General features: G+C 41.8%; 1 protein-coding gene across 2 annotated transcripts in view; it reads left to right on the top strand.

Annotated features, from left to right (window-relative positions):
- Positions 1–16,055, top strand: part of lrfn1 (leucine rich repeat and fibronectin type III domain containing 1) — a 241,800-nt gene that overhangs the window by 60,583 nt on the left and 165,162 nt on the right. The window lies entirely within an intron of this gene.

Genomic DNA, 16,055 nt, shown 5'->3' on the forward strand with positions numbered 1-16,055 from the left:
CAGAACATGCCTCACATAAAGTGATGTCAGCAGTTTTATTCTGGAATGTTACTTTCCAGAATGAATGATATAATCGAGATCAATTTAATTCAAGATGGCCACCGCAACGTGGTAGGACTCGGTTACCTTTATTGTTATCGAGCAATCAATAGGCAGATTGGTGCTGCGTCTGCAGTGATGCGGGCGTTTTACCGGTCTGTCATGGTGGAGAGAGAGCCGAGTCAGAAGGCGAAGCTCTCGATTTACCGCTCGATCTACGTTCCTACCCTCACCTATGGTCACGAGCTTTGGGTAGTGACCGAAAGAACGAGATCGCGGATACAAGTGGCAAAAAATGAGTTTTCTCTGCAGAGTGGCTGGGCTCTCTCTTAGAGATACGGTGAGAAGCTCAGTCATCCGGGAGGGGCTCGGAGTAGATTCGCTGCAGTTGAGGTGGCTCGGGTATCTGGTCAGGATGCCTCCTGGACGCCTCCATGGTGAGGTTTTCTGGGCACGTCCAACTGGGAGGAGACCTAAAGGGAGACCCAGGACACGTTGGAGGGACTATGTCTCTCACCTGGCCAGGGAACGCCTTGGGATTTTCCTGGAAGAGCTGGCCCAAGTGGCTGGGGAGAGGGAAGTCCAGGCCTCTCGACTTAGGCTACTGCCCCCACAACCCGACTCTGGATAAGCGTATGCAGATGGATGGATGGGGATCGAGCAACAATTTGATGCTGTAGCCAAGATGCCTTCCTAACACATAATCTGACTACTAACAGGTCTTGCGAGGTTTTGCAACATTACATGAGATTGCACATTGCAATATTTTCAAGATTTAGCTGAATACCCCAACTTCATCAACACACCTGACATGACAGGTGGTGGCAAAATTGCAAAATATTTATTTTGTTGTGACTGAATCACCCATCCTTTTTATTCATAGAAACAGCAGATCTCCCAAGCACCCCAGACAATAAATAAATGCAGCAAAGGCATCAATCCTCCAATACCACAATTTTATACACTGTGTATAAAATGAAGGCTTTACCAACTTCCTTTAACGCAACATACAATCATTTTTCTCAGTAATGCACAGCAAGTTTTTTTTTAAAGATTTATCATAGAAAACTTATTCCGAGGTCCACCATTTGTCTTTTCGGCACTGCCTTATTGAAATAGTGTTTTTCCTCTATCTGCTGACTGCATAAGTTCTTTATATTTTGCAAAGCCTCTATCATTTTTCTATTTACACTGAATAAAGTCCAACCACTAGCACAAAATTGGATTGTAGCGGCAGTGTTTCTCCAAGTGTAAGGAGTTTGCAGATGCCTGGTGAATTGCTGTTGGCTGTGCTTGTTAAGATGGCCTGGATGCGGCGGTGAGATTACGTTTTAATATGTAGCTCAGTTTTTATGTTATGAAAAATGGTTGCAAAGGGTCCCTCAAACCGTCTAGCAAATCACCAGTTTGCAAATCCCATTGATTACTGGTACTTCACATTCTTGTTTGATAAGGCCTTTTTGGTTTTGGCCATCTGAAATTAGCTGTAAGCAGTGGTGCCAACTGCCTTTGACAGCGTAGTTGAAAATGACCCAGAAAGTGGCCACGTTACTAGATGACACACTGTAATTTTCGTATTGATGATGTTGTCATGTTACACTGCATTGGTGTTCTGCTCATAGAAATGAATACATAGATGGCCCACTGGGTGCTGGAGAGTGTAACAGTGTTGTCGCCATATTGGGTGGGTTTCTTAAGCCTGGTTTATGCTTCTCCGTCAGCTCCGCAAGGGACAGACACGCACGGATTGACGGAAGCGTTTTGCTCTCATACTTCTCCGTCTCCTGGAGAGTGTTGCAAAGCAATTCCCTGCCAGGAGAACAGAGGGCGTAGCGCTGTTCTGAGGTATCCTGTTATGTATCCGGTCCAAGATAGTGTGTTTATATTGTGTTTTTTGTGTAAATAAGAGACTTTTAACACAGACATATTTGTCTCTCATTCTCCCACCGCTTCATGTGCTCCCCACCTCTAAACCCACGTTTCCTGTCATTTCCGTCCACAAATAAAACACTTGCTGCACATCTTTTCACTCCTCGTCACGGGAGAATTAAACGTTCATATTTTCAGAGTTTTTTTTGTGAGGTATTCTTCAAGCTTCTCCGTGTCTGCCGCTAGTTATCCTCGGCTCTCTTTGCAATGGCAGCGCTGTAAACAACAGCGGCGTCCTGACCAATCACAAGCTTGCGTAATCCGTCTCGTTTGACGGATGTTTAAAAAAGTGGGCTCGACTCCGTACGTACTTGCGTGCCTGCCGGATCCCTACGCAAGGACGGATAATGGCGTTGCGTGTCTCCACACTGATGCAGGCGGAGAAGCATAAATCAGGCTTTAACTCAACTGGAGTCAACGCAGAGTAAGCAACATCTTCCCATTTTTTGTGCAGTCTACAGTTGCAACAACCGGTGCACATTATATTTATTAATTATATATAAATTTATTAATTTTTGATCATATTGTAATTATCATGCCATACCACATGTCTGATTTTGTAAAAAAGCATAGTAAAATGTTTATAGTTGGGTAAACACCTTCCTCAGTAGAAATAACTGAACTGGGGGCGAATGGGGACCCATTCAAGATGGCAGCCCGCTGCTGCAACAGCTCCAATGGGCAGCGCCAGTCCATGGGGGTGTTTACGTATAAGATGTCTGTGGTTCTGCTCACATGATTCACGTGGTGGTCTTCAGTTTTTCCTCAATATCCAATATGAAAAAAAAGGGTTTTCTTGTAAAACATCTGGTTTCGTTCGTGGTGAGATTGGCGTCATTCAACCAAGAGAGGTTTCTGTCAATCCATGTAACATGATATGCAGAGTGTTCCCTTTCCAAGTGTCTGGAAAGTGTTCCGGATACAGAGTAGGATGTTTTGCTTATCTGCAGGGAGTGTTAAAGGTGTGGGAAACTCGTTTAATCAATACATTTGCAGTGGTCTCTGGTAGGAATGAATCCCTTGCAAGACTTATTACCCCCAAATTCCACTACCTCCGCTCCGCTGCGCTCCGCTCCGACACGAACGCCGGAGCAAAATCGGTCCCGTTGTAGTCAATCAGAGCAATTCCACTACTGCGGCCATGCTCCGGCAGTACGGCGCCGTGCGCTGCCCTCTGTTCCGGCGTCCGGCAAAAATAGAATCTATCCTATTTTTGCCGGACGCCGGAGCACCTCTGCAGTAAATGGACAGAAATCACAAACGCCCAACAGGAAAAGGAGCGAGCACAACTTCCGTTTTTCAGTGTGATGTAGACCTGTCAGGCTTTTCAAATGCCAGTGTTTCACTGTCTATTCTCTATCAGATGCTAATGCAGGAGAAAGGTGTAAGAGTATTTTCATGTTCAGCCTGCATTAAAAACTCAGAGTGACCAATTATAATCAGAAATTTTTTTAAATGATTTTTCAGTCAATCACACGTTTAGGAAAATAGCTGTGTCCTCCGAAATGTTGCAAAATGTGTCGCTAGGCACTTACTGGAAAAAAGTTGTTAGAAATAGAGACAAAGTTGCTAAGCTGGCAACACTGGCTGTAGAGATTATTTTAGGCATAATAAATGAAAAACACTCACTTATGTTATTAAAAAAGTCACAGTAATATAAATGCTTTATGTAGTTGAGGAGAATTCAGCGTGGCTGCAGCATAGTGGGTTTCCCATGACCTATTTGAACAATGTAATAATGTCTCTGTGGGACGGAGAGCTCTCTGTAAATGAGCCAACTTGGCGAGATGCCTGGACGTTATAGCCTCCTATAGTACAGGAGCATATAAAGAAAAAGGTCCCATTAGGAAGTGACCTTTGTGATGTTCGAGTAATGTTTCCTGATAACTAATCTCCTCCCCTTGGGGTTGCCTCAGATTTTTGGGAGATCACATTGACTTATTGTTACTTGTGTCAAAGTATTTTTTTAAAGGCCAAATTTGTCCTCTAAGCGAACCTGTTTGATCCAATGGGGCAGCTTTTTTTATTACTAGGAATAACATCGGCACGCCCACTGTAAATGTCAGTGCCACTTTGTCCTTTATCTCTTGAAAGATGCCAGCACAAGTAGAACTTGATGTATTTCAAAAGTGATCATGTGTTGTCCGAGTCACTTTAGGTATTGCCTGCCTTGCAGCGAGATTCGATTTTGTTGTCAGTGTAAATCCACTCTCCCTGAAGCATCCTTGGCTTCATCGCCAGCTCGCACGAGTATAAGTCTCCATGCTTTTCACACCCCTGCATCTCCACCTTCTGTCCCCACCGGAGCAAAATGTATTTGTGCTTATCCGTCATTCACTGCTGGGCTCTTCGTTTCTGCCTGCTATATCACCTACACTTTTGAAATTTTGACTGGGAGGAAACGAAACATCAAACCTCCCAGTGTTTTTCTGGGTCAATTGCAAAATGAAATACAGTGGGACTAGTCAGGGATGCAGTAGCGCTGGTTTCCATGGTAACTGCAGGGGCTGTATTTAGTGCAGTAGTTTCTCTGCGCCCCGGCTCTTCGTTTTCAACCAGGCAAAGACGGAAGAGTGAGGACCGATCCCATGAGGGGATAAGCTGAAAGTGGGGTAACGTCTCCCCATCGCCGTCAAACAGAATCTCTCAGCCCGAGGAGGCATCGTGTCAAGAATTCCATAACGGATTTCAGAAAGAGGTGATGCACAAAGGAGACACAAATAATCAAACTCCAAAGAAGTAGCAGGCATCAGTTGTCTGTTGATGCATAGTTCTGACCTTTGAAGTTAGTTTTGTTTGGCTGCAAACTGTCAAGAACAAATGGCGGAAATATTTTACATTGTCACTATGTGCTCAGGAAATGACAGCTGATGAAAACATGAAGGTTAACATGTGAAATGGAGAGCAGGAATCCAAAGTTCATGGAGAAAGTTTTTTTAACCTATCAGTTCTATAAACTGTTTCTTTTACCTTGACTTTCTTCACTGATCAAAACAGCTTCTTTTGCAAAGGAGCCCATTAAAGGTGTCCTTGAGTTTAAACAACATAAAGCTTGTCGAATATGGTCAGCTTGAGGTGTCTAATGTAGCATACCATAAAGTCTGCACTGTCTCCAAACTGCCTTCCTGTGTAGTTATAGTTTGGGTTGATTGAACAAGAACGGCCCAAAAGACATGTACCATGTTTGGACAATGCAACCATTTTTATGTACAGAGATTTTCTAGCCAGAGGCTATTTTGCAAACTTGGTCTTGGTTGGACTGTAGACGATAAAAACAACAGCATGTAAATTAGTAAGGATGCAAGGGCCAGGGAGAAAAGCTGGTTTTAACACATCTTAAGTTTAAACACACCCTTAAATTTGCATGTCCAAACCCACTTTGACATAAGCAATATACAAATGTTGGTCACAGTAATGCTAATCGCAGAACAACGGTAGTAGGTGTGCGACTCTAACAAAAACTCACGATTCAATTCATTCTGATTCTTGGAGTGAAGATTTGTTTCAAATTGATTGACAATCAATAATCTGATTAACATCCTTCCATCTATCCTTTTTCAGTGGATTATCTGGGGTCGGGTCACGGGGGCAACAGCCTAAGCAGAGAGGCCCAGACTTCCCGCTCCCCAGCCACTTGGGCCAGCTTCTCTGGGGGAATCCCAAGGCGTTCCCTGGCCAGCCGAGAGTCATAGTCCCTTCCTGTCCTGGGTCATCCTTTAGGTCTTCTTCCAGTTGGACGTGCCCAGAAAACCTCACCAGATTGGCGTCCAGGAGGCATCCTGACTAGATACCTGAGCCACCTCAACTGGCTCCTCTCAATGTGGAGGAGCAGCAGATCTACTCTGAGCCCCTCCCAGATAACTGAGCTTCTCACCCTATCTCTAAGAAAGAGCCCAGACACCCTCCAGGGAAAACTCATTTTGGCCGCTTGTATCCGCGATCTCGTTCTTTTGGTCAGTACCCAAAACTCATGATCGTAGTTGAGGGAAGGAACGTAGATCGACCGGTAAATCGAGAGCTTTGCCTTCCGGCTCAGCTCTCTCTTCACCATGACAGACCGGTACAACGCCCGCATCACTGCAGATGCAGCACCAATCTGCCTGTCGATCTCTCGCAACATCTTTCCCTCTCTCGTGAACGAGACCCAGAGATACTTAAACTCCTCCACTTGGGGCAGGACCTCATCCCTGACCTGGGGAAGGCATTCTACCCCTTTCCGACTCTTAGTAACAAAGAGTATCAATTCCAGAATTAACTACTTTCTTCTGTAAACTGGAAATCTGCCAGGTGTCTGTGAAGTAGTGAGGCGTGAATGTGATGAAAGTTACTCTGGAAGTCCATGCATCACTTGCTAGAATGATAAAGTACAGAAGCCGTTAACTGTCAAACAGTATGAGTAGCGAGTAAGTTTGGAAATGTTTGGAAAATTCCATCTCAAGTAATGAATCTTTATAAATGAGAATCTCAGTTCGAATGTGTATCGATTTATTTATTTATTTTCTGGCACCTTTAAACGCAAGCCTGAGCTACTGCTAACGCTAGCCCAAGCCACTGCCAAAGGTAGTCAGAAACTACTGCTAACAAGAAGAAAGCAAAAAATGAGAACGTTGGAGCGCCACTAATGTTCCGGAATGTACTGGTAATATCCAGGCTTCAAATTGATGCCAGATAGATCTGCAGCTTCTAGTCCGTGTCTCCTTTCTTGTTCATACGCACAAACCTTGCTCCACAACCTGCCAGTCACTCACGTTGTTCCTCGTTATTGGACCATTGTGAGCCCCATCGAAGTCTCATAAGATATATAGAGTTTGTTATTGTAAAAAACCTCTAGGATAGATACATTTGTTATGGAAGCATTTAAAGCGCTAACTCACACACTGAATATGCATTATTGTGGATAAATTACACTAAATGTTACTACAAGGTTCAGCATTGCCATGCTATACCCTGTGGATAGAACTTGATTGGAATCATTCTGCAACAGGATAAAGACCCCAAACACACCTCTGAAACTTAGCAGTCAGCCAGCTTACTGACTGTAATCAAGTGGCTAGCACAGTCTCTGGTGCTGAACCCTATTGAACTGTTGTGGGAGCTTGACAGTATAGCATGAAGGAAGACTCCATCAAGCCAATCCATCTTGTGGGAGAAACTCCGGGAAGCGCAGAGTGGATCTCAGCCAGAATTCCTCAGGTCTGCTGGGCTGCATTTGCTGAAATCATGTTTATTATTTTTTTTCAACTGTGTTTTACGAAAACATCTTAAATTTAGACATTGTATATACATGTATGCTATTCAGACTAATTTCATGTATCTTGTTTAATATCCCTCACAATTTAAGGCTCAGATCTTGAATATAAATGAAAATAGGTCACTATTTTCATTCTATTTAGAACATAAATGAACAACGTTTTCATCACATCTGGCCAGCTTCGGCGAATGTTTGCCAGCCTCAAAGTGCTGACATGAAGACATCATCACCCATTTGTTATAATCAGGCAGGCCTGCTGCTCATGACAAACATGCCACTTGGAACAAAATTCATTTATGTCAGAACACAAAGATGCATTTCAGTGCCAGGTGAGTGGGAGATGAGAGGAATTTTGAAGCTTGCTGGGTTGTTGTATTTAAATCAGGCTGAAGGAAAAGTGGGACGAGCAGACGGCTTTAGCTGTTTGAAGACGGAGTATTTTCCTGCATTTTGCGTCGAGCACCTGATAGACGACTGCCACGCTAAAACATAAATGACTGCAGTTCATTTCAGGTTTTATTTCTATCTTGCCCTGCAACTGTTAAGTAAACTAAGCTAAATATAAGAAATGTTTTGTGAAATTTAAAAAAAATAGTAATTAGGAGGGAAATTAGAGTCTTTACAAATTTTTCCTAAAGGGTTTTAATGGAAAAGATCTAATATAAACCATTTAACATTTAGTGAAAGCAACCATTGTACTGCTTTTAGACTTTTCTGGCTCTTAGCAAACATCCACTGAAAGTTTAATGATGTAAGAAGAGCAAAGAGAACTATCAGTATGTTTGGGTAGAACCTGTCAAAGATGGGACAGCTGGCGCTGCGTGTGTGCAGCATGTTGACTCTTCTAACAGCAGTTAATCTTCTAAATACAGTAAATATATTGCGCCAAATTTTAAGCGGCACTAATTTGTTGACTAATCTTTAGTTGTATCATAAATATCTGATTGCTACAAGTGAAAAAGTTGCACAGTGTACACCTGGCTTAACGCATCACAGACAGTAGGATTATATGATAAGATTATCTTTAGAGACATTCTGGTAGTTGCAACACATTCTCACACCCAAGGCATCAAAATATGACGACTTGGGACTCCCCAGAGCGTCTGGAGACGACCATCAGGGACAAACAGCTGACGCAGCATCCCAGAGCGTCGGTATCCGACGCCGGTGGTGAGACGGACATTAGAACTACTTGTGAACTACTTAACCTTCCCCTCACCCCAATCCTAATCTTAAGGTCACAGTTTATGGACCTTAAGGTTAGGATTGGGGTGAAGGGAAGGTTAAATAGTCGAATAATATCCGTGTGACCTCGCGCGTCAAACAGTGACGCCAACGGAGCCATGTGTCCCAGCGTGTTCCTGATCGTCGTCTCCTGACGCGCTGGGGCGTCCCGAATCGTCATATATTGAGGCTTGGTCACACGCGTCATATTTTGACGCCTTGGGTGTGAGAATGTGTTGGTAGTTGTGCAAAACCATGAGATTGTTGGGAGGGGCAGGCCTGGTCAAAAATCAGTGCCGTTCTCTTGCCTTGTCAACTGGACTTACCCTTTTTTTTTTACCCCAGCGTGCGGCGAAATACAGGGGTTTTACCCAGGCGCTCTTTTACAACAAAAAGTGATTCTGACGTGAAACATGGCCAGAGTACTTCCACACTGCTGATCTAGTGGTGTCACAAAATCACGGGAGAATGGCAACGGGAGTTCACACGATAACAAGCAAGGAATAAAATTGTGGCCTTTTTTCTGTTCTGTTCACATCGGGGGCTGTACACGAAATTATGCACATTTATCCGCATGTGACTTTTATTTTGAAGGTTTCTGGATGTTTTACACAGCCTTCATGTTTGACTTCCTGTCTGGCTCGATCTACACTGCAGAGGAGTTTAACATGTTTTGGAAGCGCAGTTCGTAAAAAATAGACTCAAAATATAATGATAGCATGCCTTTGCTTCGAGGACACGTCCAAATGTTACATTTTGCTGTCGGTGGAAAGAAACCCGTCCACTGTAATGGCGGCTAATTTCAACACCCATGGCCACTTCGCGACACTCAGATTTCACATAGACCGAAGGGGTTAAGGGGAGAGGTCCTACTTTAAGTGGAGGAGTTAAAGTGTCTCAGGGTCTTGGTAATGTTTAAGGCGCATTGGAGAATAATCTACAGTGATGTGGATGCTGAACCAGAGGGAGTTACGCTGGAAGATGAGACTCATGATTTATGGCTTGAACGTAATCCTCTGCTGGGTGGCCAGGCTCAGCCTACGAGATGGGGTGAGGGGCTTGGACATCCGGGGACTGTGCTGCTCCTCCACATTGAGAGGTGGTTCAGGCCCTTGTGGAAAGTTCATTGTTGTCAGAATTTTCCTCACAAGTCAGTAGGATTATTTTGCAACAATACCGATGCCTCTTGCCTGAATTTCCAATAGCGATCACGTCCTACGCGTGTAAATTTATTGCATCACAGTTTGTATCATCAGTGGTCATGCTTCATGTTCTCCACCTTTTGTATTTGCTCCTCCGTCAGCTAATATTCATTCATGACGCTTCCACTGGCAGCAGCTCAACATTTCGTGCATTGAATCTAACAATAGATCTGTTAGGAATCTGCAGCGAACCTGTCTACAGAGGCCATCTCAGAAATCGTGCCAGTGAGTTCTGCTAATGTCGGCGAGACACCTGTGAGAAAGCAGGAAGATTAGAGCGTCTGAAGAGCAGCTGGTAATGAAAAAAACAAGCTGGAGTTTTGGTTTTCCAGCAGCTACAAACAGGTAGAGTAAGACAAAACAATACTGACGCGTGGGCAAATAGAGCACAGCACGCCAGCTCTGTTCACCACAGCTTACATCTCTTAATATCTGTATTTGCACATAATTCTTGTAATCTCACACAAGCAGCTGGGTGGAATATACAAATGTAATCCATTTCCTCCAAGGATTACTTCACGATAAGTAAGAATGAAACCTCCGCACTGTTTGTGCAAAGTCTGCATATGTTTTTCCTTTGGAAGGCAGGTTTTAACAGCAAACGCTGTGCAAAATCAAAATCTACACTCAACGAAAACAAAGAACTGTGAACAATTAAACGAAAGTGTGAAAAATTTAAACCTTTAGTGTTTTTTTTTTTTCATTTTTAGGGGAACCAAGCACTGGGAGTGAATCTGCAGTTCATTCAGATCTGTTTCGTTGTGTCGCAGATACGTTTGAGAACTCACTTTAAAATCAAATCACACAGCAGACTGTCGGCACAGACAGCTGTGTAGATGAAAAATAAATGATTACGGTGCAGATGTCATCCCGTAGCAACGTATAGCTCGCAGGGGTGGTCATTTGGTGTTTACAGTTTCAGCATTCAATTGACAATTTAATATAACAGTCAACAGCTCAAAGATTACAAATTCACCTCTGTGTTCGATAGCCTGTCACAGAGCCGGGTTCATCTTCGTGTCATTATTTATATCATCTTATACCTTCATCATGAATCCAAACATCCCTGCTTTCTGTGCTGCGTGTGCACAGTGTGATTTTGAATGTCTAATGTGAATTTCACTTTAATAATAATAATAATAATAAAAATGCATTGAACTTATATAGCGCTTTTCTAGACACCCAAAGACGCTTTCACACACTCTTACATTCACACACTGCTAGTGATGGTAAGCTACTTGTAGCCACAGCTGCCCTGGGGAGGTCTGACAGAGGCGAGGCTGCCATTTGGCGCCGTCGGCCCCTCTGACCACCACTAACACAGGCAAGTTGGGTGAAGTGTCTTGCTCAAGGACACAACAGCAGGATACCCCAGGCGGGAGCTGGAATCGAACCCATGACCCTCCGATCATGAGGCAACCCACTCTACCACCTGAGCTACTGCTGCCCCGTTTAGTTTTAAAAAAGTATTTATTTACTTTACATTGCATATGAAAAAATATTTTGAAAGTTTATTTAAAAATAATTAATAAATTATGCACTAACACTTTGCTGCCAAGTATTAAAATGAGTCAATTTTAAATAAAGTGTTTTCACACATCATCTATTTTGCGATAATTTAACAGCAGTCGTTGCTGCTCATTGCTTCTCTGTTCAGTTCTGAGATCTGCAGCAGTTTTGGACCCAAAAGTAAAGGTCAAAAATTCATGCCTTTTTCATTTCTTTTTACCTCACTGTTGAGATGTTTTTTATAGTCAGTCCATGTTTAGATTAAAATGGTCTTTGTGGTTTTTAAACATATTTTAACGGTTTGAAATGTTGAAAAAGTTGGTTTTAGAAACCTCTCTGCAGATAAAAAGTGTAAGAGAATCTCAGGAATGGTGTGTCTGTTATTACTGGCCAATTTTAAAGGGAAAAATAGATTATTGGCCTCAAGCTTTTAAAGACGCAACCTTTATATACCATGCTTTATACAACTAACTCATCAGCTACTTCTGTGACTAAAATATCAAAATATGACCGATTCTAGGTTTCTGACTGAAAATAGACGATTAAACACTAGGATTTGAAAAGCCTGACAGATCTACATCACACTGTCACTTAACGTTCCTGGACTCATCTTGACTCATGACGGGGATGGCCGGTTATGTTTTAACGTCCAGGAATCAGCAGAGAATGTCTCGACTAGTAGAAGCTAACCGTTAGCATTAGCAACTCCACCACATGGAAGAAGCTGCTCCAGGCCTGTGTTATTCCTGAAGACAAAACATCAACATTGCAAGTATGTGGTAGAGTCACACTGCTGTTACCCAATCAGATGTGAGATGTCCAAACATCAGGAAGTAATATTCCAAATCCTGCCGTTTGAAGCTCAGCTGTGATGTGGCTCACTGCTAGTTTCTGGAAATGGTGCACCCGTATATTCTCTGCAAATGTATTATTTAAAAAGTGTCCAACACCTTTAAAGTTTAAGTAAGCAGTTTAGCAGATATGTGGTTACCTAGAATGATTTATTATTTCATGAGCCTAGCAGAAATTGGTATTAGTTTATGTCGGCTTTGGAAATTGAGACTTTGAGAAAATCTGTGTATCGCCGATATCACAACCTGAATAGTTCATGAAGGGAAAAATGTGAGAGTACAGGTATGGCAAGAATAAAACTGAAACCAAAGGTTAAACGGGTACAGAAAGAAAATCATACAACAAATAAAGTTTATTAAGTCAAATAAAAACATCTGAAACAAGCAACATGACAGAACCTCTGACGGTCTGCTGCTCTCTGAAACCATTTTAAAATAATATTGCAACATGCACGAATACGTAGAAAACTGATATGTTTTTTGTTGTTACACAAAAAAGCTTTAATAACTCCAAATTTCATGCCACTGAACACTAATTGCATTGTATTTCTGCCAATAGATCATCATGAATGTTACACTCCACAAATGTCCGTATGCAAATGAAAAAAGCACTAAAATCCAAAGCAATACATTTGCATGTTTAAAACAAATCAAAAAAGTTAATTTTTTGAACATTTGTTGGCGCTGCTAGCACTTTCTTCTGAAGGAAGAGCAGGGCAACTCCAGAGCATCAAAATAAAGCATCATCTTTCTTCGTGCCATTAATGTACGGGGCTGATTCTATTTGTCGTGCACACATTTTAATTTATTTCCTCCACAAAATGCTCAGCCGAGGTGTAGACAGAGGAAGGATATTCCTGGAAATAATGGCCGCTGTTTGATTTATAATGAACGAATCTGCAGAGGAGTAATCTACTTTTGTGATGCTCGGGGCCTGAGTGAAGAGCTGTACGACTGCGAATAAACACCACCTCCGGACTACAGAGCTGTCATTAATCAGGCCCTTAGCTGACAGTCCAGCGCCTGCTGCCGCATTCCCTTCAGATCCCATTCTAGGATATTTATGTTGATCGTCTCTACACTCTCTTCCCTCATCTGCTCCTTTCCACTACCTCCTTGTCATTAATTAAAAGCATGTAGCACATTTCAACTTACAGCTCCGTCTTCAAAGTGTGCACAGCAAATATCCCCTTGGAATCCTTTTGTATTGTGTCTTATTTTATTTTTTGTCTAGGAATCTGTTTTTCCATCAATGAGACCAGCTAACATGCTAAAATATCCTGTTCAGTTTAACTCTGGGCAACATGGCGTCTAACTGAAGTTGCAAAATGGGTCTTTTGAGTGAGAATGAAGGGTCTAAATTTATCTTGCTCGTTTAAGATACACCACTGAGTTTTGCAGCCCCGTGCTTATGCAAATGCAGACCCACTTTGATGGGACGAGCAGCATCTTAATCTGACAGTGTTTGCTGTTGGACAACAGAACATGCCAGTTACAAGATATCTGTATTAGAACAAATGTAGCAATTAGTTCAGATCTTTGAAAGAGGAACAAGTCATTTCTCACTGGTCATAAAGATAGCTCTTGGAACAACCTCACTTTTGAAAAACAGAGATTAGTTTTGACCAGATTGTCACAGGGAAGCTGGTTTAAAATTTGATTGGTGCCATTTTAAAAGTCTCTAAAGATTCAAAGGTTGGTGTGAACACTAAACTAAACATTCTTAAAGATGCTTAAAATCCTTGAAAGTGTTTGCAATTTAAAGGTGCAATATGTATGACAAATGACACAACTGCAGTCCATTTTTTAAGCAAAACTATTAATCTCTCACTCCTGATCCATGAGTTTTATGGCTGTTGCCATTTATGGATTAGCACTGGAAGATTCTATACGACATGAAAACATATATCAGACACAGGAAGTTGATAAGTAGGTAAATACATTGTCATATATGATGTTAACAATTTTGGGTGTTTTACGGTAGGGAGCACTTACTACAGTCATTATGGTAATCTGCCTTCCTCATAGAGGAAGTACGGTTGTTAATCGTCTTGCTGTTATAGTTTGGAACGACTCATTAAAGCAGGAGTGGGGAACCCTGGTCCTCAAGGGCCGGTATCCTGCATGACTTTGCTCCCACACTTCTGATTCAGTGGTTAATTCACCTGTTCAGCAGCTCATCAGGCTCTGTAGAAGCCTGTTAATCACCTGCTGATTGAAATCAGGTGTGTTGAAGTAGGGTTGAAACAAAAATATGCTGGATAGTAGCCCTCGATGGACATGGGTTCCCCACCCCTGCATTAAAGGAAGTAAAATGCCACGACTGGCTCTTTATTCACTTAACGCACATTGCACTGTAAGTTGTTGGTCATTGAAAAAGTAGCATGAGAGTTGTGTCTTTTCCTCTAATTTACCGTTAGCATTGTTAGTTCAACATTAGCCTCTAGCCTACTTCACCTGATATTAGAGTAAAACAAAAAGATGCTGTTGCTTCTTGGGGGAACAAGAAATAACTTCTGGGTCACTCCTGTTTACTGGCTTTGGTTCTTTAAACAACTCTGGAGATTTTAGCCTTCCGGTGTCGAATTACAAATGCCTGTGCTGCTGTGTTAGCTCGTTGCAGATTCAGAAACCTCACAGGCTCACATGGAGTAAACAGTAACTTCATCCAGCTTTTTTTGTTTAAGTATTACCTTCCTTTCAACATGATTGAGACTTTAGACTGTTTTGTGATTACTACATAGTGTAATTCTCACATATTGCAACTTTAGTGTATCTAAAGTTTTTATTTTTCATGAAGTTTTTTGAGAATAACTGAAATTTCTTGATACCCGTTTAGAAGTTTTCTTAGGTTTTGTTTGTGTCATCATAATTTTAAGGTGCTGGAAAATCTCAAAGTGCTTGAATTTGCAAAGGCGTTAGCAAAGGTGTAAGAACTCTGAATAACATATACCTTTACACAGCCTGAAATGTTGCATGAATTTGCTCTGATTTAAATAATCAATGCTTAGTAACCACAACAACTATTTTATTGCCATATCTTTGGAGGTGAAAATACACTTTTTACAGTCTACAATTCTATCCCTCCAGCTGTTGTTTAGCAAAAATATATAGATAAGTTCAAATGTTGTGCCTTTGAGGATTTATATTCCTTATATGCAATCCTGCAAAAATAAAACTGCTTTTGGGATATAAATTAAATAGATCAAAAACTCTGTTTTAAGCTAATTTTATAACCAAGTTTATTCAGTTTTGTGTTAAAAAGCTATAAAATTCAGGACATACACCATTAAGTTGAATGTATACTTGAATTTTATCTATTAATTTGAGGAAATATTTTTGTTTAACTATTATATATCAATGGCTAATAGTTAGCCACCATTCTTGCATATTTATGGCTTGTTTGTGGAATCATCTTAAAATTACCCCCTTTTAGTACTTTCCTTTGAACAATGTTTTTGTTCAACATGGTGGAAATTATCACAATACACTGTGGGCAAAAAAACTTACCGCAAAATTCCACTATCTCCGCCCCGCCCCCGCTTTCCGCCGCCGCTCGCTTCCGAAGGCAAATTATACTATACCCAATCTACAACGGTTCCGCTCCGGTGCGGAGACCTGAGGTGCGCAAACAGGCATGTGCGGGATTTTCGAGATCTTGCAATACAGTCCGAGCAATAAATGCAGAAGTTAGATCCAAACACCCGTTGTGTGAGAGAAGCATCGAAATGAACTGTTTAATCTGCCCATCATTTGTGTTGAGAGATCAGCAGTGTTTGGATCAACAAAGGGTGACTACTTTGATAGTAGAAACTGTGTTTATGGCTTATTTTTGTGCATTTAAAGTTCAACTGCCTTTTATAGTTATTAAAAGTTGTTAAACCTGTGCATATGAAACAAAAAACGTTTTTGTTTATCGATTTATTGTGAAATAACGGAAGTTGTGTCCATTGACTGCGGAGGTGCTCCGGCATCTGGCAAAAATAGAATCGATCCTGTTTTTGCCGGATGGCGGAACTGAGGGCGGCGCACTGCGCCGCACGGCCGCAG

This window comes from Nothobranchius furzeri, chromosome 13 (assembly GCF_043380555.1).
Source record: "Nothobranchius furzeri strain GRZ-AD chromosome 13, NfurGRZ-RIMD1, whole genome shotgun sequence".
NCBI lineage: Eukaryota > Metazoa > Chordata > Actinopteri > Cyprinodontiformes > Nothobranchiidae > Nothobranchius > Nothobranchius furzeri.